Below are 25,506 nucleotides of genomic sequence, written 5' to 3'. Positions count from 1 at the left end.
CAGTGTTCGATGCAGGCTTGGAAAGCAGCGGTTTCAATATCTGTTGGATTTTGTTGATATTAATCTGACATGTTCTTTTCTTGCTCGAGCTCATAGAGTCGGCAAGCCTAATAATGGCTTCTGCCTGCCACGGAAATGACGAAATAAGCCTGTGAATAAATTAAAGAACGCCAAGAGAACTAAAGATGCAAACATTTCGCCAAAAAAATATACGAAATTTGTTGCTCAGATCAAAATAATACATTCTCAGCCTGCACATTGTAAACATTCACCATTCCATTATAAAAAATAACAAATTGACCTGTGGACTGCTGCTCGGGGGATTTTGCAAGAACTGATCTGTTGCAAATAGTGCTATAAACATGAAGTTGGCTGCTTTTTTTTTTAGATGAAAAAAGCGATATATTTATTTTGTATGGAAATTACATATGTTTCAAAGTCTGCATCTCATAAGAGCATATCAAAATTATATATCCAAGCTAATCTGCAAACATGCATAAAAATCAACCTTATAATCAGACCAGGATACATTAAAGATTTTCTATGCTAATTCTAGGTTGTTTGTTGTATCTAGATAAATCAGCATAGCATATTCTAGCATATGTTAGGCATACATCTGTATTTTTTCACAAACATGAAGAGCAAGATGTAATGCAGAGTAGTTAATCTGCAATAAAAAAAGAGTATGTCTGGGTGTAGTTATCCTGGTGAAGGCATAATCTCGGTCTCCAACCAAGTCTCATCCATCTTAATCTCTATGTGGAGTCCATCGAGATATTCCATGATGCCTTTTTGGAGAGGCAGTCCGCTTCTACATTGAAGTCCTTGCTGTATGGTGGAGTATTGGAGAGGGTTCCAGAGAGTAGAAATCTGTTGTAGCCAACACTGAAGAGAGGATTTGTTGATGTTGGCATTCCCACAGACATAATCAGTGATGACCTTTGAGTCCCCATAAATGTGGATAGTAGGAATATTCAGATAATGTATGAACTAGAGGAGTCCCCATAATACCATGGCCTCAGCCTTCGTGTTGGAGCCCTTTCCTGCCCCCTAGTGTACTAGATCTGTTAACTCTGGCAAATATCGGATAATGAATCCACATCCACAACTGCTACACTATGATGCTCCATCAAAAAAGCTCATAGGGAAGGAGATCTGTGGCCAGATTTGGGGTTTTTGCGCAGTTTATTGGATGTACCAGCATGTATTTTAGCCGAGATTGTGCTTTGAATTTTTTCCATCACCACTGCTCAGCTTTCACGATACTCATTGAAAATAATATTGTTCCTACACCTCCATATCTCCCAAAGAACAATGGGTGGAATGAAGCCCCTAGTGCCATGCTACGAACTCCACCATTCAAGACACTCTGGAATATCAGACAACAGTGGGAGTTGTAACCCAAATGAGACATCCAAGGTATTCCAAATTTTTGTAACCCTGGGGTAGCTTATGAACAGATGCAAATTGTCCACTTCCGCTTTTCTACATAAAACGCAAAACCCAGGTCCAGACTAGCACCTTTTTTGTAGATTTTCCCAAGTCAAGTTTTTGTTCCTCCAAACTAACCAGAGAAAAAGAGATTTTTTGGTAGGAATATGGGAGCTCCAGAATGTAGAAAACCAACATACCTCAGCCTGGTTGGTTTCTAAACAACATAGTCGATTGTATGTATCCGCCACCATTATATTATCAACCTTCATCTTTCCGCGCCATATGATCGAGTCTCTAGCCGAGTCTCTATGGATGCTATACCGTTGGAGTTGCAGACAAATCGAATTCCAATCCACAGTTGCCTATCCCTGCAGACCCAGTGCTGCAGAGGGCTTTCAGATGGGGCAATTATGTTGCCAAGTCGAGATGACTTGATTCCATAAGTAAATGCCCACTACATTTAGATCGAAAACGAGAGGGTCCGAGAGAGCATCGATATCCTCTAGTCCCCAGATATAGTCCATTCCAAGAGCGATGTCATGACCCATGCCTTGTCTCCATGAAAGCATAGGGAAAAATAGGTGATATATCTTCATGAAACTGTGCCACACCGCCGAACCGAAGTTGCAGCCGATTTGCCCCCTGCACAACCAAACCTAAAAATCTACGTCTTTCAGATATTTATGTTTGATAATTTGATTCTAGATGCCATCACCGAAGATACCGCGCCATAATGATTTGAGCAAGAGAGCATGTCCAAATATTTTTTAATGCAAAATACTCCAACCGCCTTGCCGCTTCGGCATGGAGATATGGTCAAGTTTAGTGAGGTGGAATTTTTGTCGCTGCTGCATACCAGACCAAATAAAGTGAGCAATAATCCTGTTCAGTTTCTTGATGATGGATATTGGTAGATGGAATAAATGTGCCCAGTACACACCCATCTAGGTAATCACAGCTTCAGTGAGGATGATATTGGTAGATGGAATAAATGTTCCCAACACACACCCATTTGGGTAATCACGGCCTGAGTGAGGATGAATCGACCGCCCATTGAAAGGCAACGGAATTCCAAACCCTATATTTTCCTATAAAACCTGTCAATAAGCCACTGCCAGTCTAGGACCCTCTAATTACAAGGCTTAATGTGGAAACCAAGATATTTAATCCCACCAGACATGTTCTCAAAAGCAATCCCAAATAGATTTAAGCTCGCTCAGCTATCACAAAGTTAGCCTTATCATACATTTAAGCTTGCTCAGCTATCAAGAATTAGAAAATATATCAAAATACAAATATCTCGACATGAAAATACCTGGAAACCAGATCAGCTTGGCTGAGTGCAAAAGGCCTGGTAATATTTCTCTTTGTAACTCTGGTGTTTGAACCAAAACCATTGCTTATGGGAAATAATTCCATCACTTTCGTGTGACTGGATGCCTTAGAGAGTTCAGTAAAGCCCTTGGCCTCGTGATTAACATGAGCCAAATCACCTTGCTTCTCCTCTGAAAGTCCGATTGATGAAAGCACCTTTTGCATCATCTGCTATTTTATCCGTGACAGATCTTGCACTATTGCATTCATCAAAATACATACAAAATCAACGAAAACATTTTGCTAAAACAAGAACAGAAGACAAATTTAAGGAAAGACTGCATATTTCACCAGTCGATTCGAAAATAAAGTTGCGAGATAAATTCAAGGCGTTTGGAAAATAAAGCATACATCTCGGCTTGGCTTGTTGTTTTCCAGGACTGAATTCCAAACTAGTACTGTAATTTACACTTGGTCCGTTTGATTCAGAGTCTTTCTAAATGCGTACAAACTCGAAAGCTACAGATGCACTTGGAGACATAGCGAGCAAACTGAATTGTTTCTATAAATCACCAAAATTTCCGCTGCAGCCTACCTTTTCTCAAGGCTCTGATACTCCTGTAATTAATCAAAGAGTCGAATACATGTAGATTATTTTATTTTCTGCATCTAAGTAAACTCTTCCATCATGATATTTTCCTGGTGAGAGGTGATTTCGATCTGATAAAATCACTTGAGGAAAAGAAGGGTGGCATTTTCTATCTTGACACTAACTCACACCTCTTCCACAACATTATTAACTCGATGAACATGGTGGAAATCACTATCCGCAATTGAATCCACAACTGGAACAACAACAAAGGAGGTAAACATCAAATTTCTTGTTTGTCTAATCTATTTTTAATCTCTAAACCTTTTCTTGCTAAAGATATTTTCTTGGGAGCTTCTATTTTACCGAGCATGGGGTCAGTTTAATGACCCATTTTCCTTGAGCTTGACATCAAATAGGCCCCAATAACAGGCCATTTATATTTGAAGGCTTATGGCTGTAGGATCCTTCCTCTGTGGATAAATCCAAGGAATGGTGGAAGGAAATGGAACTCCGAATCCATTCCCCAATGCCAATATTCTAGAAAACACTAAAAGCCCTCAAGGCTCAAATCAAAAGATGGCTCCAAGGAAGAGTCTACAAATATTCTCCAAGAAAAAAACTAATTAAAAGTCCAAATGGGATATATACAGTAACAAATTATCCTAAAACTAATTAAAAGTCCAAATGGGATATATACAGTAACAAATTATCCTAGAGTGTCAATCTGAAGCCTTAGCTCAACAGAAAGGATCTATCTTGGTGCAATAATAAGAAAGAAGGAAACATGAAGAACAACTCTAGAAACATAAATCATAAATCAATTTGTTAAAAGAGGAAGAGAAAATTACTAGATTCTTCCACATATTTATGCTCTAGCATCACCACCACAACCAAATATTTTCCCTTCTAGAAAACTCTAGAAAAAAACTCACATACGCAAGCACCTGGAAGGGGAGCTCAGGAATTTCTACAGTAATCTCTTGAAAGAACCCTCGACCAATAGGCTAACTTCCATTAGAAAAATAGTTCCCACATCCATTGTCTAGTTTCCCATGACCATAATGTCGCCCTCATGATAGAAATCACCCTTAAAGATCTGGAAGAGGTGGTCATGAGTATTCCTAAAAGTAAAGCCCCCAAGCCTAATGGCTTTACCACAAACTTCTTTCAAGTCTATTGACCATTCCTAGGCCTATAAATTTTAAAGTTGTCGAAGAATTCAGAAAGATGAGATTTGCCCTTCCTACTCTCAATGCAACCTTCCTCACTCTTATCCGCAAGTCACATAACTATGTAGCTTATGGCCTGTATCCCTTTGTAATGTCATTTATTAAACTATTTCAAAAATAATAGCCAACCATCTAAAATCCCTTCACCTCACTCATTTCAAGGAGTGATAAGGTTATGTAAAAGGGTGCCAAATCCTAGATGGCATCATTGTTGTGCATAAGCTCATTCACTCCTTGAAAATACTCAAGAAAGTGAGCATGGTTATTAATCTTGACTTTTCCAAAACATTTGATAAACTAAGATAGTTGTACCTTTATCACCCCCTCAAAGCTTTCAGATTCTCTCAAAACTAAACTGATTGGATTTGAACTAAACCTTTCTTTCTCCATTCTCCTCAATGGTTCTCCCACCAAAACCTTGAACTCTTCAAGGGGCATTAGGAAAGGATACCCCTATTTCCCTTTCTATTTGTCCTTGCAGTTGAATGTCTTGGTAGAGTGTTTCAAGCTAGTAGAAGGAGAGGCTTATTATCGTGTATTCGCCTCAGTGATTCCATGAATTGATATTATTTTATTTATATAGGAAGCTCATAAACGTAGCATGGAGCTTTGTCCACGGTAACTCTATTTTATTGAAAAATAAATACTTAAGGAAATACTCGGATTACATAATGAAATACTCGGATTACATAATTATAAACGAATTGAAAAAGTAGGTGGGCTTATATGTTAATGTTGCATAATTATAAACCAAATAAAAATGTGAGTGCAGTTATACTAGATGACAACTTTACGTTATTAAAAATCACCAAATCAATCTATATTACCTAACAAATTTCATTACCGAGATTCCCATGAAATCTATATAGTTAGAAAATAACTAAATACTCGTGGACTTGTAAACATATTGCCAACGTACATGATGTACATTACCAACTTTCTACTCTTCATGTCCCATATAAGATCCGTCCAGAGATACACTTCATTTCTTTTATAATAAAATTATGAATAATCTATTTACAATAAATGGAAGAAAAAAGAAATTGCTCAGCAGCTCCAGGCTAACAACCGGAACGATGTGAAAATGCAGGCGGTGCTTGCTTCTGCTCACGGTGGTACTCGAGAGAAACGCGTTCGTTCGCTCAATTTAATGTCGATGAAAACAATTTGGTTAAGATTAGAAAATGCCGCCTGATGCCATTAATGGTCAATACCATCCACCCACATCTTAAAATCATTGTGATGAGCAAGGCAACGAGAAGATGATCTGGTCGTCTGAATCTTTCCTGCCTTTCCAAGGAAATGTCACCGGCTTCATCGTGGTGCAAGGAGACACAATGTTAATTCTGTACCAAAAAAATTTCATCCTTTTAATACACATTTGCTTACTTAGTCATCTAAATTTACACTAAATATAATTATCGTAATTGATTTAAATGCTGGATTTGCTATTCAATCTTCTGAATATACATCATTTTAAAAAATGATATAGAGTTTATTTACCTCTCCGTTCGCTTTTGGAGGAAGCGTTGCACAGATAATTTTGGGACAATTTCCAGGCCTGAGCGCGAAAAAAGTTAAAAAAATAATGTTAAAAACACAATTTTCAATCTTGAAAACCTTTCTATACTTTTTACTTTCTGTCGAATAGTGTGAAGTTATAACCACATTTGTCAATATAAAATATTTCACGATAGGCGTCTCACCTACGGAAAGTCTTTCAGCCTGATCTTCGTTGTCAGCGTTCGATGCAGGCTTATGATGCAGCGGTTTCAATATCTGTTTGGATTTTGCGGATATTAGTCTGAGGTCTTCTTGTCTTCCTCGAACTTATAGAGCCGGCAAGCCTAATAATGGCTTCTCTTGTAGAAAAACGATAGTAACTGAAAAAGGAAGTTACCTTTGCTGAAATCACTTGTAGCCAGACCGTCGGAGGTTCGATTCCCGTCCACAACACGAATGCGTTCTTCCCACAATGTGAATGCGCCTCCTCCGTAATTGGTGCTCGAGGCAGCCCTGGTCACTTCTGGTTTTGTTTCTGCAACGTTTAAGTGGACCACAGGAATCTCAGACTTACCGTTCATCTGGTTGTAACCCGAAATGTGGCTTATAGTGTAAGTACCGATACCGCCCGGAAGAACATGCTCAACGGAAGAGGCAGGAGTTGCAGCGGAGGTCTCGGCGGATGAAACCTCCAGACCTTTCGTATTGCTATTTTTGCCGCCCCTTTCCAGAGGTTGTAAAAAATCCTGCGTCTTCAGGTGGGTGGAATTTGCTGCAAGAGGCGAGATAGTAGATGTTATTCGATGTCGGAGGTTTTCTTCCCTGAACATACGGGAAGACCAGATAGTTTACCTTGGCTAGATCTGTGTTCCACGCGGTTTGAAGAGGAGTCACCATACAATGAAAGAAAGTCGTGAGGCGGTTTCGAACCTGCGACCGCACTATCAATTAATTCGAAGTGCTAGCATTCTAAATAAATCTCATGAAGCCGAACATTTATCTTAGACGCTTGCGATTTCGTTACGAGAACAATCCAGGGAATTTTGAGTAATAAAATTTACCTTCGAAAGGAAGCTGAGGTTGGGGAAGCTCCATGCAATGGCTATTAGGAGGCGGTACTCTTTGCGTTCTGAAATCTTGAAAAGGAAAACCAAAACTAGAATTTCAATTTTTCCAGCAGGAGTGCTAAGTTTGAGGGTTTCGGCTGCTGATAATCTTGCAACCGATCCATCTTGAAATCAGAAAGGAGCAGGAGTGCTAAGTTTGAGGGTTTCGGCTGCTGATAATCTTGCAACCGATCCATCTTGAAATCAGAAAGGAGAACCGCCAGTTAGTGCTGTATCACATTCTATCAAGAAACGAGAAACGCCCGTTACAACCGCCCGCGTGTCGCGTCTAGTCATATGTAAATCAACGGCGGCTTATAATTCAATCGTCTAACGAAAGATCTAACGGTGTACAATGAAGACAGGTAGACAGCAGGGAAGTTAGTCTCAGAGGGAAACGCCTTACGGCGTAATAAATCAACGGCGGCTTATAATTCAATCGTCTAACGAAAGATCTAACGGTGTACAATGAAGACAGGTAGACAGCAGGGAAGTTAGTCTGAGAGGGAAACGCCTTACGGCGTAATTATTATTTATAATTTTTATATATTTCACACCTTTATGTATAAAAATAATCTTATGTCTAATTATACGTATATTAGTTAAATTTATTAAGTTTTTTATATAATTTTCAAATTGAATTTCCTATATATTACTTTGTTATGGTTGGAAGAACATGAATAATTTGCTAACATTGAGGAGCTACTATTCAACAATCCAAATCTTGCACCTCCAATCAATCATTTCATGCACTATTGATAATATTACTTTGTTATGGGTGGAAGAACATGGATAACTGGCCAGCATTGAGGAGAAACTATGCAACAAACCAAATCTTGCACCTCCAATCAATCCAGTCATTCCATGCACTATTGATATTTCCAACGTCCTCTTAATGGTTTCAAGTAACTTATGGTTTTTCTACTTCACCTGGAATTTACATGTATGTGGCATAATTAAGTGGATAGGCATACCTATTTTTGAATAGGAATTTTACAATTCGAATTTAATTATCAATAATTACTAGGTGGATGATAGGGATTTAACCTCCATCAAACATTTTAAAATATTCTTAGTAATATGCACAAAAAAGCTTGAAATTTATCTCTAAAGTAGTTATGCGCTTAAATTGATTAATCAAAGAAAATGTCATATGAACAAGTATCATATGAAATGGGTTATGGTTTGGTAAAGCGGGGATACATCTCTAAAGCTAAGAATCTTATTACATGTTTTTTAAATGTACATATGTTTAACTTATATATTAATTTTTTTCTTATAATAATAATAATAATAAAATTATATTTTAGTATTTTTTTTATGATTTTTGTGATTATAGTAATGTGAGATGTACGATGAAGCGCTTTGAAGTTTGTGATGGATTGATGCCTATCAGTGTTTACCATGCATTTAATCTATATGTATGTGCTAGTGCATTAGATCGTTTTGTACGTATGTACATTTGGGATAAAAGTCATTAACTTTTACTACTCATCTCGTTTCTAATATGAGAGACCATGGCAAAGTGATTTTGATATTATGGAGTCTGGTATCAATTTAATAAGAAAAGTTTATTTACAAAACTATATATATATATATATATATATATATATATATATATATATATATATATATATTCAATTTGTTATATTGCAGTTTTGTTTTTATTAATAATTTATTATAATATGTATATCACATTAAAATAAATTTAAATAATAATGATTCATATTCTTAATTATGGTATTTTAGCATGCGCGCACACATACATATATATATTCAAATCCTCCCACTTACCTAAGCACATAGAGGTTATAGTGGGCTATAGTGGTAGCAGTTGAAAAATAAAAATTAAAAAAATCATTTCCATCAAAATTAAATAATGATGATGATTATGATGATGGTTAGCATCCACAAAGACCAATATGGTCTATCAGATCTTAAGAAAGAAAGTGATTAACTGAGGCTCTTTAATAGTTGATAGTTATGATAAAAAAGAAGGGAGAGAAGTGTTTTGAGATCACTATAGTTTTGTTGACTTAACAAGTCAAGAAGATTAGTAGTGTGGAAAATGTTTGTAAAAGGAGAATGGATGTGAGTAAGGGTCGGGAAATCCAAGAGAAAGTGCAATAAAAAATAAATCATTTCATTTCAATTCATTATATTGCGATGTTGTTCTTATTAATAAAATTATAAACAAATTTTCCAAAACAAATTGATAATATGCATATCACATTAAAATAAATTAAAATAATAATGATTCATATTCTTAATTATGATATTTCAGAGAATATATATATATATATATATATATATATATATATGTATCAACGAAATGAGTAAGGGTTTTCATATTAATAAAATACTAGATTTGGGACCAGAACCCTTACATCTTGAATCAGATACAAAAAGAAAGTCTTCAACAAAGTAAACAAAGTTTTTACTACCTCCTTAGTTGATTAAACTTTTAAAATAAAATATATGTCTATTGTAGACTCTACCAAAAGTTCTAAGAAAAAGACAAAACTTGCAGACCAACATTACAAGACTAGATAATTGAACATGCTACAAGCCAAAAAAATTGCCTCAACATACAAGAAGTGGAATTCAACACAGGCCATGGTTGTTGACTTTTGAAGCTTTGACAGGATGAGATCTCCTTTTGTCCATGTGAGCACCAAAGGTAGTGCCACCATCTATCAAATTTTCCGCTTTTGGGGGGGGGGGAGGGGCGAGACCTCCAAAACTACCACCCGAGGACTAAGCTGATGGATTTCCTCACTGAACCTGTCCAAAGAGTCCTCCATATCAGCGTGGTGAACCAATAACTTAGATTCAACAAAGAGTTAAAAAGAGCACTGCTAATGCTCGATCATATCTTTAAGGTTAGTGATTAAGGAAACCAAAGCCTTAGTGGAGTCTTGTCAATCAACTTCAAAGTGTTGATGAATCCCTGGAGGTTTGAGCAACTAACCATCTTGTTCTTGGAGCTTGAAACACAGATATATGCTATGAAATTCCCACCAAACGAAGGGAAGGAATGGCAGAAATACCACAACCCGGGACGAAAGAATTCCCACCATTAACTTCAGGATCCAGGAAGGGCGAATGTGGGAGAAAGTGACCTCTAGAAAACGATATATAATTGAGCCCCGAACCTTGGCATGAGCCATTTTGAGAATTCAATCCAAATATTTATGAACTTCTCGCCAGGACATGATGGCGATGACAGGAGCCCATTGTAGGATGAGAGAGTTAGTCCATAATCAAGCATGCAAAGGAAAACACTGCAACCAAGGCTAAGTGCAATAAATCAAGGTTGAAGATAAATAAATGGAGAAGACCACAAAGGAGGGACGAGACTGATATATGATGCCATTGGTTCGTCAGAATGTGTCGTTGGGAGTGATCCAAGCAATATAGAGGTCGGGAAAATGGAGGAGATGACCATAATAGATGAGCCCGAAAATCCGCTAATGTATGAGGGTTGGAGCCCCTTAATAAATCCATTAAAACCAAAGTTTGTAGAGTGGAGAAATGAGATCGACCCCCATCGATCTAATTGCTAAATAGATTAATAACCATTTAAGGAATTTGATGACTCAATCTAAAGCTTATTTCTATAATACCTTGGTTGATATCAACTCCTTTTTTGGCTATCCCATCAGATTTTGAGTTTAAATGTCTGTAAATATGGAAAAATTCCACCTACTCAAATTGAGATATTGAGGCCTAGATTCTTTAGATTAGAGGCGGGGACTTAGAGCAAATATCATTCTTGGCTTTCGTGAACTGACGAATGGCTAACACAAAGTCACCAAAGGTAATGAATCGAGAAATTCTTTGTTCATTGGCAAGCTCCAAACCTTTCCAGAGGGCTAGTATATATTATACAATTTGAATTGAAATGATTTATTTTTATTGCATTTTATTTTTATTATTTTTAAATTAAAATCAAATTATGTTTTATTATTATTTATTTTTTATCGAATTAATTTATTTCTTTTGGACCACTACCACTATAGCTCACTATAACCTTTAGGTGCTTAGATAAGTGGGGGATTTGAACCTCTAATCTCTTACTCATAACACTTCATTTTCAAAACAATTGCCAATTAAACTACTCTGAGAAACTAATTTTTATTATTTATTATTATTTTTTAAATAAATCAATATTATATTTTATTATTATTATTTATTTTTTATTTAATACTCCACTTTATAAATTTATATTACAATGTCTTCTGTATACCACTTTTCAATACAATTATTTATAAATTTATATTTATATTACAATGTCTTCTGTATACCACTTTTCAATACAATTATTTATAATTTATAAATTAGAAAAATAAAATTTGTAAATATACCTAGATTTTTAGATATCATTTTGGATTCAACTGCGTTAAGTAAGTCATTCATGTATGACCATTTCCATGAGAGGTAGTCGTAACTGACTAATTTCTCATGATTTTTGAATAGTTCAATTAGCACTCATTGCATCGGGTGATGCTCACACGGGTGAAGAAACCCCATACTTAAATTCAAAAAGAGTCAAGGGATCTCTACTTGAATGGTTCATGAGGCACAATACTTGCTAAGGTTTTGCAAATGGGGTAGCAAGCTAAGTGGGCTTGATTGTGGGGAAAACTCCACAATTAAGCGCGCTTGAGCCAGAGGAGTTCTGGGATGGGTGACCTCCTGGGAAGTCCTGGTTACCGGGTGCAAGCCCCGGAAGTGATGATTGATGCTATGTGATTCATTTCACTAGTTTCAATCCCACTTCTTCACCCGTGTGATGTCGTAAAATATCTTTGTACAACTTAAAATGGTTTAAAGAGGTGTAGTCTAACAAGTTGTTAATTTACCCTTCGTTTTTTGCACCTTCCAGTCATCGACGACCAACCTTTGGCTACCATCCGCCACCTGCTCCAATGTCGTCTAGCCACTATGTGTGTCACCATTGAGGCTCCGTCTTCGTTGTCATCTAGCCTCCGTCTTTGTTTATGCATTTACGTATGTCTCTATTTCTGCTCCAACTCCATCTTTGTCCTCGACTCCATCAACTCACACCAACCAGACGTACGCCTAGGCGTGCAAACCTTAATGGATGATTTTCAAATTTTGAACAGGGATTTGAACCAGCACTATTTCAATTTCAAATTAGAAACTTATAGCTTACGATTTCTCCCCTTGGTGATCAAACAATAGTGGCATGAACCTTGCCCCTTTGCAAAATTCACTGCCCCTCTGCAAAATTCATTCACTGATTGAAGTCATTGACTCGTTCGATCGTTTGGCCTGTATGAGTTGACGATTTCATTCATGCGACATGTATGGGAAAATTTGATTTTTCTCCCCTTAATATTCAAATCTACCCCGCACTTATGTCATTTCTCCTTCCTCCTCCCATGTTTGACAACGATTTTCCTTTGCAAAGCAAGTAGATTACTAGAATTGTTGACTGACATGTGCAAACAAAGCAAGCGGATTAACAGAGCAACTACATTTCGAGCCAATGAGCAAAGGTAAATTGTTGTTACATTGCTCATTGTTATTGCGAAATTTCATGTTCCCTGACATGTGCAAACAAAGCAAGCGGATTAACAGAGCAACTACATTTCGAGCCAATGAGCAAAGGTAAATTGTTGTTACATTGCTCATTGTTATTGCGAAATTTCATGTTCCTCTATCAACTCAGGTAAGAGCTAACGAGCATATCATTGGGCATTAAATGTCCCGTTACATGCGTCCCGATAGTTGTTTAACACAGACACATGCGGTGATAGATAAATAAAAAATAAACGCGTCTGTGTTAAACAACTATCAAAAACATTTAATGCCCAATAATATGCCCGTTAGCTCTTGCCATCAACTCACACCAACCAGACGTAACCCTAGGCGTGCAAACCTTAATGGATGATTTTCAAATTTTGAACAGGGATTTGAACCAGCACTATTTCAATTTCAAATTAGAAACTTATAGCTTACGATTTCTCCCTTTGGTGATCAAACAATAGTGGCATGAACCTTGCCCCTCTCCAAAATCATTGACAGATTGAAGTCATCGACTCGTTCGATCATTTGGCCTGTACGAGCCGACGATTTCATTCGTGCGACATGTATGGGAAAATTTGAATTTTCTCCCCTTAATATTCAAATCTACCATGCACTTATGTCATTTCTCCTTCCTCCTCCCATGTTTGACAACCATTTTCCTTTGCAAAGCAAGTAGATTACTGGAATTGTTGACCGACATGTGCAAACGAAGCAAGCGGATTAACAGAGCAACTACATTTCGAGCCAATGAGCAAAGGTAAATTGTTGCTACATTGCTCATTGTTATTGCGAAATTTCATGTTCCCCTTACAAATTTTTAAAATTGTTGTTACATTCCCCAAATTTCAGGTTCATGTAGTCACCACAACGGTGATAGTGAGTTGACGCAATGGAGGACGGTCACCAGCAACGGGAGGGCACAAAAAATGAAGTGGACTCGTTAGACTACGCCATGACGATTTATGGAATAACTAGATTTCAAGCCAACGAGCAAAGATAAATTGTTGTTACATTTCTCATTGCTATTAGAATATTTCATGTTCTTGTTACATAATTTTAAAATTGTTGTTACATACCCCAAATTTCATGTTCTTGTAGTCGCTGAAACGTTGAGTCAATGAGTTGCTGCAACGATAACCAGCGAGTTGCTACAACAGTGACTAACGAGTTGCCACAACAGTGACCAATGAGTTACCGTAAGTTGCCACAACAGTGACCAATGAGTTACTGTAATAGGTAAACCAGTTGGTTCACCTATTACGAAAACTCGTTAGGTCACCATTGGGTGCATGATTTCAAACAACTTATCGCTTTCTGTGTGTTGTTCCTTTTGTTTGACTGCATTTCTAACATTCAATAAATAATTTATTTGAAATTGACCTAGCATTTTTGAGAAGCATAACCTAATGTCCTAATGATATCGTTCTTCAACATCCAATCTTAATCTATAATCGAATCTACATAAATAAGATCATGTATCCAATTGGGTATTTAATACACATTCATCTTATAACTGCCCAAAACACCTAGTCTTAATTTGTGAACAAATCAATACAAATGAGATTAATATGCAATTGTGTATCTCATACTCAGTCATTTAGCAACTGCCTATAACACCTGTTGAAACTAAATATCTAAAACTACTGACATTACAAGTATATGAAATACCTCCTGACATGGAATAATATATGAGACTATTTATGTGAAAATTGCATTTGAATAACTTTTACAATGAAAATGCAATAGACCATTCATGCATCAACATATTCTTTGGGCATTGAATGCCTATTATTATTGATACATTTGTATTACTTTAGAATATTGATTTTCAAAGTATAGCATAATGTGGATGTTTTCTTTGGTACAACTGAGAATGATATCCTTGTTCCCAACTCAGATGGGTTATTCTTCACCTAAAATGTTGGCCACAAGAATATCTTAGGTAGCTCTACCAAAACAAACATTTACAAATTCTTACTATGTTATATCTAAAAGTAGTAATGTAAAAACTTCATGAAGAGATGGCCATGGAAAAGTATAGATGGCCAAGGAGTAGAATCTATTTCTACTTTTGCCCCCCTTCAAAGGAAGGATTCTAGAAGAAGACCAGAAACAATCTAGGGCTATCCCATTGGTCTTTGCAAATAATGAACCCTAGTTAACTAATGTAGAGAAAAATTTACAAAGTGTGTCAGAATAGCTAAATTGGACAAACATAGCTCTTAGAGGGATGGTTGTACACACTTTTGTTACTAATGATTATGCAAGGAAGTGACATATTGATACTCTTCAAGTGTCTGAAATGAAATTACTACATCTGCAAATACTTTGAAAGAAAAGGTAGCAAGTGTCAAATAAAGTTTAGAAGAAACCAAAGCTCTGGTGATTAAAGAAAAGGATGTTACTTCTAAAAACCATGAAGAATTAATAGGAGGTCCTAAGGGATCCTTTTCAAGGTTAGAAAAACCAATTAAAAAGGGATCTCATGGGAAAATCCCTAACAAAACCATTCCCCTTACTCATTTTTTCCCACAACCTGTTACTGCAGTTAGTTCACCTGTCTTTATTCCAAAGGGAACTATAATGGTGGAAAAATTCCCACTGCATTTTCTTGCTGAAAAATATGAGACCCAATCAGAAGAAAGAAAACACCATTTGTTAGTCACTGAAAACTAGTCTTCTTCACATGTCTTACCAGCCAAAAAACCACTTCCGTGGAATATGTCTAGAACATAGGTAACTCTACCAAAACAAACATTTACAAAAATATTACTACGATATATCTAAATCTAATAATGTAAAAATTTCATGAATAGATAATGTCTATAAGCTTGTTGTCACTAAAAATACAATACTAATATTGTAACACCTGCATAAGCTGCCTTCTGATATATATTTCTATTATCTATGCCACAACTTAATCAAAATACATATATCTTCTCAGAACAAGACCTAATTTTGATATGAATTTAGCTTAGAGATATAAATTCCATAATTCATTCTCATATTGAATATATACAACACAAAGGTAGGCACACACATACATACATACATACACATTCATACATATATACATATATACATACATATGTATGTGTGTGTGTGTGCCTCTTGCTTTGCCTATCGTTGTCCTTGGAGTTTTCCATGCCTGCGTCTTTTTCCATAATTTCCTTAGAACTATAGTGAATGATGTATAAGGACATGTATACAACGATTACCAAATGTTTTAAGGTTGTGAGATATATATATGAAATACCTTGTGACAAATATTGACATTACAAGCATATAATAGAACTTGTTGTGATGAGTTGTTTTTGCCATATGAATTTCAAATTTCAAAATGTGATGCAAGTGTCTAACAATGTAGATGCTTGTCTATTAACATGCCTTGAATTCGAAATTTAGGAAGTTAACATACCTTGCCACCTTTTAAAACTCTAGTTTTTTGATATATGATATGACGTACAATTTGATTTTTTTGTATTTTCATATCGATTTCTCCATTTCCCTCACGAGTTTCCACCACTGTAACAAGGAGTTTCCACCATTGTAATAGGGAGTTGTTGCCATTGTAGCAGTGAGTTGTCGCAACGTAGTTTCAACAAAATCTAAAAAGTTATCATATAATTGTTTTCTTGTTTTGCAGATGGTGGAGAAATGGACTTTGATCATTCAAGTTTGGTGCCATCCTAACCCTGGAAAGGAAAGAATCATATTTATGCTTCACAATGAAGCACTAAGTTAGGTATTTCATAATAGTAGAGAAATTCTTGGTAAAACAATAAACAAATAAACCTATTATATTGCCCTAGTTTATGGGTTAACATCAACTAGGAATTATGGTGCAAATGACATTGTCATTTACACTAATTCAGTACTGATATGGAATCAAATGACCAAGGTTTATCAAGTCTGAAGCCAAAATCTGAAACCTCTTCATAGAGAAGCAAAAAACATCACTTCTCAGTTTCAGAGCTTTACTATAAATTATTGGTCGGATTTTCATAGCGTTGTTGATGATCTTCTGTGTGAAACAATATCCAATGTAGGTGGATGTCAGAGAAATGTGGAGGAATCACCATGTGCTCCACCAGATCTCATTCATGGTCATTGATATTGGTGGCCTGTTAGTGATTGCATTGTTCTTGTGGTTGTTATTGGGGCTCTTATTTCTTATGATGTTCTTATAGCAACATAAAAAATCATTTTGTCCATCCTTTTCGATGTACTTATAAGACCTCTATTTTTTATATACAAGCTCACTTTATTTTTTGGTACCTTTTTTATATTTGAACACAATGCATATGTAAGGAATGTAATTTTCAGTCAAAGCTATTAATGGAATTACATTGTGATTACAATTCACTTGTGTCATTTTGATTACAGTTTAGTTGTGTCTAATAGTTCAGTTCAGTTCAGTCAAAGCTATTATTGGAATATCTAACACTACAATAATCAAGGAATACACACATAGAAGTTGTGTTTGTTAACTATAAGTTGCCGCAACAATGGGAATGAGCGTCTGTAGTAGTGAGCCATGGGCACTTGAACACGCGTGTGCCTCCACTGTCTCTCAACATATCTACTCCTGAATCATATATTGTTGCAAGTTCAATATCAAATATGGAAACATAATTCACTATAATATTTCATCTTGATTTCTATTTTGAACACCTAAATACCCCAACTTGCCATATCATACCAACAATTTATGATCTATGGTATATACACCTGAATACCCCAACATGCCAAACAATACATGATAGATTGGGACAAACAATTAAAGGCCACTTACAAAATTGACCAAACATTTGGAAGTAAATTTGAATGCAAACATGGTACAAATTTATGTTTTCCATGAGCTTAGCAAATATCAATTCTCTCCAGAATGCCACTAACATACACTATAATTGACAAGGAGAAGAAGCCAACTAACATTGTGTAAATATTCAAACTAATTGAAGCTTGACATACATTGAGTGGGTCTATCTTCATTTAGTTTTCTACAAAATTTGCATACAACATTTATTGATCACTTTCTAAATTATTCCTTCTTGCCAATCAACACAACATTTAGTAATGAGGTCAACCAAATGATCCAATAATTGATTCTTCAACTATTATAGCCGTATTATGCATTAAATTAATGTTACACGTGGGGAATTTAATGCAATCTGTGTATAACATGCGGGAAATGCCTTCGTGCTATTGCTAATAGTGGTCTCCCAACACCTATTCCCTCAAATTCCTTAATTTCCCAACATATGCCATACTAATTTTTTCAACAGAAGATGGATTACTTTAAACAACATTGTGAATTGGCATTTTTAAACTAATTTTTTGTTGGCATTATGACTAACGTGTTTTCATTGATGGAAACCTGCTTGCTAAAGATGTACTTGATGTCAACATTGATGACTGTGGAACTAATGTGGTTTGGTATATATGTTACAAATGATATGGATAGATAAATGGTAGATGGATGATAGTTTAGTGACTTTTGAGAAAGTATATGTGGTTCGTGTGAGTCCTATGAGTAAAATTCGAGTACAAATTCGGACCATGGTAATCTGGATACTGTTATGTTCCTATACCAATAGGTGTCATATTTCATGATTGACTTGATTAGCTATGCAATATGTACATACTTTTTCTTGTTGCAAAGGTTTTCCATATTTTCAAAAAAATAAAAAAATAAATTTAAAAAAATGTAAAGAGGGTATACCCTAAAAGAAAAATCAAAGGGTAAAAAATAAATGGTCAAAAGAAAAAAAGAAAAGAAATGAACCCCAAGAAAAAAAACCAGGAAAGTGTGCAAGTCCAAATGCCACTACTATTTTATTTTCTGTAAATAAGGCATCATGTACAGCTTGTTGAACTTTTTACCACAATTGATGAATGGCCAAATAGCTTAATCTTGGCCAGTTCATGTTTGAATTTTTTGTTTTAGAGATAGAGAATAAAAATCTTTCCAAACTATTTAAACTTGGCAGATAAGTAGATAGGTAGAGAAGCAAAGGAGCTCAACTGTTTAAACTGAGCCCTTGGATGTAATAAGTCCAGATTTAGATAGGCTTATCATGTAAAGAAAAGAAAAGCTGAAAAGGTTTTGCTAGTCCAAGTGCACCCAAAGAAAAAGAAGAAAAAATGATAGGTACAGTAGGCTGGGTAGTCAGTTTTTTTTGGTGTTACAGAAGTACACTTGTGATTGATTTTGTCTCTCAAGTTGTTCATCTTACTATTATCACAAGTACCATGGCAGATGTTTAGATACAACTCAAGCAAAGCATGACTAACTCACCTCCATCCTTTCCCCAAATCATATACTAATTTCCCAAAGGGATTAAAATCTGCTTAAAATCCTTAAAGATGCTCATTTCCTTTTTTCATCGGATACCTGAGAAAAACCCCATTTTTACTTGGGGAAATGGCCTCATTTCTTATATAAATCCCTGTTTTTCCCCTTTGCCTAAGTTTTTAAACATTATGACTTGGCGCTTTCCAATTCATTTTGTCATATTAACTTTAATTTTGTTATTTAAATCCCATCCCATTACCCTTCCCCGTATTATATTTATAATAAAAACCCACAATTATTAATATTTCCCATCCCCTAGTTATATAACCATATCCACTGTTTAATCGGGATTAATAGTTCATCAGGAGCTTATTAATAACCTCCGCATGCATAACCTCGGGATTAATTAACCTTTGGTTAATTAATAACCTAACTTAAACACCCCGACAACCAATACAATCGCTCCCGAAACCATTAAAACCGTGGTTAATTATAGCGGTCCCACCACTTAAAGCCTCCGCCACCTCCAACGAGCGCCCACCGTCCGATCGGCGCCCTCCCATCGGACGGCTGAGATCTATATCGCTAGCCCTCCATCCGCCGAACTTTACCGCCCGGGGAAATGGTGGTGTCGCCGCCCATACCAGGATGCGTGTTAACCGCTCGCGGTGCTCGTGGCCCCCCCTGTCCGAAACCACATAAGCCCATAAGCGGTGCGGGGTAAAACCACTTACCGCCCTCCCACTGACCCCTCTCTGACGTCACCTGCCACATCATTGTCTCGTACCCTCCGCTAAACGACAAAATGTCCCGTCATGCTGACGTCATCCGCTCAATAAATGCCAAAAATACCCGCCAAATCGAATTTCGTTAAAAAATGACGAAATATCATTTTCACTGTAAATTCTCTTTGTTCACGCTCCCATGAAAAATAATGACTGGAGCCACTGTACCAGCTTTTCAACTGCCACCCAGCCGAAGAGACCACGACAATGTGTTCTGCAATCCTTCATTCGACCCGCAGTTACTCAATTTGCCTCCTTAATCCAGGTATTTAACCATTTTACCAATAAACCTATAAATTTCAGTTCTTCGCTGAAAATTTTGCCTGTGAATACCAAATTCAGGTAAAAAATAGTCCGCAACTGCCATAAAGGGATGCCAAAACCGCTGTTTAGTCCATCCTTTCCACAGAAGCTCAAATTCCAGTTTGAATACACAAGAACCAAACATGGAAGCCCCCATAGCCCTGAATGTCGCGCCCATGAATGCACCTCATAAAGACTTAAATTATCTACCCTTGGCCGACAGAGATTTCCAAATAAAAGACTTATCTGGTGACAAGAATCATCTTCAGACCTTCTGCCAAATTAGAGATAGTTATCTAAGCAACTCTGATATTTTTGGACTGTGGGAATCAAACCTTCCCATGTACTTTCTTTCCTCAGTCCATGTTTTCCCAGACATCATTCACCAATGCTGTGCCAGCTATGACCCTGTCCACAGAGCAGTTATATCACCTTCCCAAACTGTGTTTTTTTCCATAACTGTTGAATCCATCAATGAGATGATACATTTCCATTCCACTAAGCCCCTTGCTCGTCCTTCCATGGGATTTTTTCTTGAAAAAGCTTCTCAATTGCCCAACTCAAAGATAACCTGTATTGCTCAGATGTTCATGAAACCAAACTGCCAGCCCCAAGGCCCACATCCTTATTTACATACCTGGTTTACTGAGACTGGAAAACTCATTCTTGACATGATATCCTTGATCTTGGGATTTAAGTCTAGTGAATATGTGGATGATATCACCCTGGTTCTATTATCTATCTTTACTCCAGGACAACCCCCTGCTGTCAAGTATGACTATGCCACTTTTATTGCCAACAAAATCCATGACCAATTCCTGAATTTGGATAGAGAAGGAGTTTTCAAATACACTTCCTTTATATACCATATGTTGTTATATTATCAGCCAGACAATTTTCCATTTCCCATCAGGAAATTAGACTCAAAAGGAAATCGGAGGTCTGTGATCTTTTGGAGCTCAGTCTTCCATAACTGTGGCTTCCTTTATACATATAGTGAATTCGTTGACTTATTTGTATACCCAGCCTCCACTTTGTTGATAGGAGCTCCTCCTCCTAGGATTACTGGTGACATGAAGAAGATTTTGTAGCTTTCCAAACAATACAGGATAGGTGACTGGTACCTCTATCAGAATCACACAGAAATCAGAATGTATGGATGTGAACTTTGCCCTTTCAAGTTGCCTAGATATGTGCCCATGAGGTTATTTGCATTAGAATATTTCAGGTAGATCATCTATGCAGAATTAACCCACTTTTGTAATGTAAAGAAGAAGGCTCAGATGAGAATCAAAAACCAGTTAGGCCCTTATGTTATCCATTCTAGGGATGCGTGGGAAGATGCTGAAAAGATCTTAGAAGACCACCTTAGATTGAAGAAGAGTTTTCAGTGGGTGCCATATGACCCATGTAGTTTCATAAGTGACAGAAGGGTAAGAAACATGCTATTAGTGTATGTACATCATAGGATCCCAGAAATTGAACAGTATGCAAATCAGGAAGAATGGGTAGAAGGGACATTAATAGAGGAAATTAGTGAATAGGAAAAGGTGGAAAAAGCTATGAAAGATCTTGAAAAAACCCTTGACCTAGACTCTTTTGGACAGGTATCTTTCAAGCTACCTCAAGAATTAGGAGTTGGAACATCCTCTGCTGGAACTTCGCAGCAACGTGCACAGAAAACCAGCACATCAGTCACAGGGACTTCAAAGGGAAAGGAGGTAGATACCACAGAGCATCCTATAATGACAGATCAGCTAGCAATGTCAACAGAACAGAATCAGGGGAAAATTCCTCCAGCCCAAACTAGAGCACCAGAAATTCCAGCACTGCAAACTCCTCTAAATGAGGAAATAAGCAAGAAGAGAGACAGATAAGAGGCTACACCTATCAGTGGACCTGCTGAACAACCAGGAGCAAAGAGACAAAGACTGAATCCTCTGTCAGAAGAGGAAATTATTGAAGAAACAACAGACAGTCTAAGAGGTGAGAGGGTAGTCAACCAGCAGAATTCCCCCGTAATAGAAACACCAACTAGCTCCCATAGGCAGGAACTAGAAGGGAAACACAGTGTAGAGGTGTCGTCCACCAGGCCACAAAGAAAACAGGCCTCAGACATTAAGAAAACTTACACAAAGATAAAAGCCAGGAATGATCCCATTATAATTGAGATCTATAATCAATACTTGAAAATGGCCCCCTCAACGCAGCAAAGATTGAAGTTTTCCTATGACATTAAAGAAGGCAAAATGTTAATGAGTTATTTTAAGCCAAAGGTACAACAACCCCAGTCAGCAGCAGATTACATCAGAACAAACTTGGAGGTCCTAGCCAAAGACATTCATCCACTAGACCAAATTGAACTTCACAAACAAACTGGGGAAATGGTTTATTCCACACTAACTGGCAAAGCAATGTTGGCCCACCAGTTACAAAGTTCCTTAGACAACACAACAACTCAGTTGCATTGGGAGAAAGCTTCTTCTCTGGCCAAGGATAACATAATCAAATCCTTAGAAGAGATCATCATGGAACTGGGACATGACCCCAAAGATGCTAAAGGCATAAATGCACTAATCAAGAAGAAGGAAGAGGACATTGCTGCCCTGAAGAAACAGATGAAGCTACCTCCTTCAAGACACCCTCAGACTGCAGAAATCATAGAGCAGAAATCAGAGGAAGACATGATGGACATGCTCATGAAACTTAATGAAAGATCAATTGATATAGAGCAGGCACTCGAAAAAGCATTAAAAGAGAAGCAGGGAGAGTCGACCTCCTAGCCACCTGAGGTAATCCCTACAGTCACAACTGCAGTCCCCTCAACAATTGGATTAGCATTGGCCCCAAATGTCCCAGCAATCACAACAGAGGTAATCACAGGTACATCATCAGCAGGAGCAGCACCAGGCAGCAGTACAAGTATGAGCACAAAAGAATTGATAAAGGCCATGGAATAATTGGGACTCCAAGTGTCAGAATTGAAATGAGTGAAAGAGAAATTGGCAAAAGTAGAAAAGAGTTATGATAAATCCAAAATAACTGTGGTAGAGAAAATAAGAAAGGTTAAAGCATTAGAGAATAAAGTGAGAACATTAGGGAAAGATCTCACTTTGGATAAGCCTCTGGTAGAAATCAAATGAATTCTTTGGACCAACATCAATCAATCCCTAAGTAATGTTTGGCGATCTATCCAAACTATCTATGAGCAGGTTGACTTAGTGAATGTAGCACATGGAGAAATTCAAAAATCAAGAGCTTTATTAGGACAAATGCCTGATCAAGCCAACCGGCTCATACATTTTTTGAATAGCGAAAATAGAGAACAGCTGGAACAACTCGGCATCCCAGATAGGACAAGCACCATTTTGGAAATCAAAAGAGTTCTAACCAAGAGAACTTTAATGCAGAATTTGGAAAGAAGATGCCAGGATATGTAAGTAGAAATAAATTCTTTCATGCAAAGTTTTACAGTTTTGCAGGATAAAGGGCTACCAAGTCTTTTAGGAAATAATGACCGGCTTATGAAACACATAGATTATTTACATAAGTTGAACAAATATGCTGCTGATCAAGTTAGTTCATCAACAAGTGCTTCATGAGTAAAATCACTCCCCACAGGCCAAAGTCTCTATGATAATTTACAGAACTTATTTTATATTGAGCATGAGGTAAAACATCTGTTTCAGCTCTAGCCTAATTTTTTCAGATATACAGAAGCTGATGAAACCCTAAGGAAACTTCAGAAGCATAAATTTCCAGAGCAACAATGGTGGGAAGACATGTTGGGGATTTTGTAAATTTCTCTAAGTAAAATGCAGATTTTGGGCTATTTTTCAGTGATAAGATAAACAGAGATAAATGAGGTTCAAGCGGGTCAAAGTGTATCGAAACAGGATTGAAGAATATCCGGCAAAGACGGAGCAACCAACACAGAGTATCAGTGGAAGACAGCTGTAACCGACTCGCAGAACCTGCCTCCAACACAACCAACAAAGATAGAACAGCCAGTACATAATCAATTTATCTTTTCCCTATTTTCGAGATTGTTTGTCTCTATCTTTTGTAAAAAAGGGGATTAGTAATCACTATATATTTACTCCATCAGATATTTTGTATAAGTACCCCCCCAAACGAAGTATTTGCGGTTGGTGGGTATGCATAGATTTTGCTGTAATACTGAAACTTTGGAATAAAAAGCTGTTGGAACAATCTTTTGTCTGGCCTAATGGATGAGGAATTGATGCAGAAGACTTGTCACAGAATTCTTGAATCAAGCTCTGGATCAATAAGTCCACTATATCTCATGTTTTATAGTTTTCCTGTTTACTATATCATCCGTGTTTCATAATCTGAATGGTAAAGAAAATGATTAATTCAGAATTTGCTTAAACTGCACTCTGTCTTCAATCTTTATTATTCTCTGTGTTTTCTTCAGAATTAATATAAGCAGTGAATTCTTAGTTGCTCATGCTTCCTGATTCTTGCATTTTGACTATTTGCTAAGGAATTCTTAATTGCTCCTTACCAGTAATCATCCATTTTCTCTCTTTCAATATGTTGAAGGATTCTTAATTGCCCTTCATCCATTGAGCCCATTCCATCTGATTCCAGCTTATATTCGTTCCATGTTTGACTACCTTGCTCTGTGATACCATCCTCTGTTAAGAAACCAAATCCAGAAAGCCATCCTTCTTTGACTCCATCATGCCCAATGGACTGAACTATTCAGTTTGCCTCATTGTTCTATTGAATTCCACCATCCAAACCCAAAACAAAACCCTTGAACTTCATAACTAGCCTAACACATTTCAAAGAGAGAGCCGTCTCTGGATGTAGATTGGCTAGAATCTGTATCTAAAAGATTAGTCTGTGGTTACCTCGGCCGTATTCCCTTTTTTACAACTTTGCGGAACAACCTGAGTGATAACATTATTGGCGACTCCACTAGGGATTTGAATAATTTGTTTGTTGCTGCTATCTGTTTTGAACAGTTGTTTCAAATTTTTGATCAGTTCCTTTTTTCAAAAAGTCTTTAGGAAAGTTCAAAGTTCCAATATCTAAAAATTCCTCCAAGATACTATCAAAGTTGTATTGTTAAATCATTCCAAAAAAAAACCAAAAATACAGCCTAGAAACTGGCTCTAAAGAAGATCTGTTACACTAGATCAAACCCGGATCCAAATTACCCACCTGTCTTTGAAAATCCTTATCTGATTCTTAGGATCCTCAGAAGCCAGGAGAGCCAAGAACATTCTGCTAGTTCACACCTTGACAAACATTTGCAGAACCCTATCCAAACTGATCTTACCTCTCAAACAACACCAAATATTTCTGTCATTGCTGCAGCTTCTTTAAGTTCCCCATCAGCACCTCAAACTATCCT

The sequence above is a fragment of the Pinus tabuliformis genome, chromosome X, assembly GCF_031772625.1.
Source record: "Pinus tabuliformis cultivar Carrire ecotype Pingquan chromosome X, CPIR1, whole genome shotgun sequence".
Taxonomy (NCBI): Eukaryota; Viridiplantae; Streptophyta; class Pinopsida; order Pinales; family Pinaceae; genus Pinus; species Pinus tabuliformis.
This window is presented reverse-complemented; position numbering follows the sequence as displayed.